Raw genomic sequence first — 2,363 nt, forward strand, 5'->3', positions numbered from 1 at the left:
TGTGTTGCTCACGACAAAAAACTAACTGAAAGAAGCAAACACTATGCGCGACTTCACTGACCAACCCGGCCTCCACGAAAATGACTACTGCGGAGTAAAGCAATCCGAACTGACTTACAGCAGCAATAGCTCGGAATGGATAGAGGAATACTAAAAATCCCAAGGCTTTCAATGCCCTCTGCGTCACGTAAGTGCACACCCTAAATGGATATCAAGCCAACACAAAAGATTTGATGGAGTCATCGCAGCCCGTTTGATTAATCTGCCCCCAACCGGACTTCGAACTCTCGCCTCCTTCTACCTTTCTTTCACCACCTCCCCAGCCCCTCCTTTCATGTCGCGGTCAAATTTCAGAATTCACGGGAGCCCAATTTTCAATTGTTGAGCAATGTTTTAGGGCTAGGTAGCATTGCGGCCGAGTGAGTAGTGTCTCAGAGTAAATGCAGGTAGGAGCGCTTACGGTGGCCGAAAACAAACCAAAAAGCGGAGCTATCATTGGAAACCCGACTACATTATGAATATGGAAAATGGGTATGGATAGTAAATGAAATATTTTTCAATACATTTAATTAGTTCTAATAATTCTTCGTGAGCATTTCATTTAACTCTCCGTTGGTCGTGTGGCGTCTATAGGACGCCATGACATTCTCTTTTTTCTACCCACATCGTATTTTCAAAGTTAGGGAACTGTCCTTTCTTGTACCTGATTATTTTATGCTTCTGAATAAGTCACCCACATGATTTAATGTCTTATCGCATTTCTTGAATTAATACGAATATTTTGTTGCTTTTGGCGTCGGTAGACGCCACGTGACAATATGAGGTACAATACGTTACATGCTAATTTCTTCGCGATGTTCGTTGAAAAGTTTTTTAATGCGTTTAATAATTAAAGAAAACATTATTAACAACTATTTAAAGCATTAAATTTGGGTTACGCGACTTTTTGCGGCACATTTATGATGGTAACCAATGCATCAAAGGAATTAAACTATTATTGCTGTAAACAAACGAGTATTAAGTATTTTATTAATATTAATATCTCCATCATTATTATGCATATATTTGATGCATGATTTTAAATATTATATGAATTTTTTGTAGCTGAAACAGTTTTTTCTACTGGCACGTATTTTCTTCAACCGTTACTATATGGCGTCTGTGAGACGCCACGCCACAAGTTACTTTTCAAAATGAGACGCGACGGCGTTAATGGAAATAAAATTTTTAACGAAAAAAATCGACATAAAACAGAATCTATCATCTTTGTTAGCCAATAACACCCATCTCATAACCTCAAATTATACCATGAAAATCATGGTCTTACACTCAGATGCCATAAGTTGCTCTCGTTTCCCCTTGGATTGAGGGTCGGGCTACTGATCGGCGGCTCATATCTCAGGAGAAGCCATCGCGATGACTTCTCCTATGATATGAGCCGATGCATCGGGAAGCCCAAATAACAAATCGCCGGAGTTGCGTAGTGACATGTGGAGCACGCAAGTTATCCATGGTGAACTCTACCTTCTGCTATCCAAGCTAACCTTCGTGAGTAGTAGGTTAGTAAATGCACTGTACGCCCCGACCTCAGCGATGCTGCGGACCTTATATTCAAGTATGCACAGCCACGAGGGACACAGAACGGTCTGCATTTTCAAGATTAATTCAAAAGAACGCATCTCTCTCGATTGGCCGGGTTTGGTTCGTGATCAAAACTTGGGCTATCACATTGAAATTTTCAGGGTGTATAAGGCAGACAGTTTAGTACTTACCGAATTTTCAGATATGAGTAGTTATTCGCATTTTCCTGAGCTGTAAAAGTTACGTATTTGAAACAACTGCACATATAAGGGTTTAGTTTGAATACACTGAAAATTTCAAAATTACAGTTTTTAAGTTTTAATTTAACGAAAAAAGAAAAAATGTGACTAGTTGGAGGGATGCATACTCTTAAGCCTGTACTATCACCGTCATTAAGGATTCTATTAATGAATTCACTAACTTTAAACGATACATTTTGTCAATAAATATTATAAACTCCTAAGTGTTAAAAAATGTAACTGTCAAACAATGGGCCAAGCCACAGTAATTAATCCGTGCGGCCCAAGTTCCACGAGTTGCTATATCCTGCCTTGCTCAACACCAGGAGATCGCGGTGAAACAAGACCAGGTACAAGTTAACAGCATTTCGATTTTTGTTAAATTTTAATATTTGAAAGCAAATAATTATCGTAACAGCTGTATTTTATCGTGATTTCTTCGTTTTTAAAAAATCCCTTGTATAAATCCCTTATATGAAAATATCACTTTTTGAAATATAGTAAGAGTGCTTATTTTAATAGAAATAATGATACAGAATGAAA

This window comes from Ischnura elegans, chromosome 8 (assembly GCF_921293095.1).
Source record: "Ischnura elegans chromosome 8, ioIscEleg1.1, whole genome shotgun sequence".
Taxonomy (NCBI): domain Eukaryota; kingdom Metazoa; phylum Arthropoda; class Insecta; order Odonata; family Coenagrionidae; genus Ischnura; species Ischnura elegans.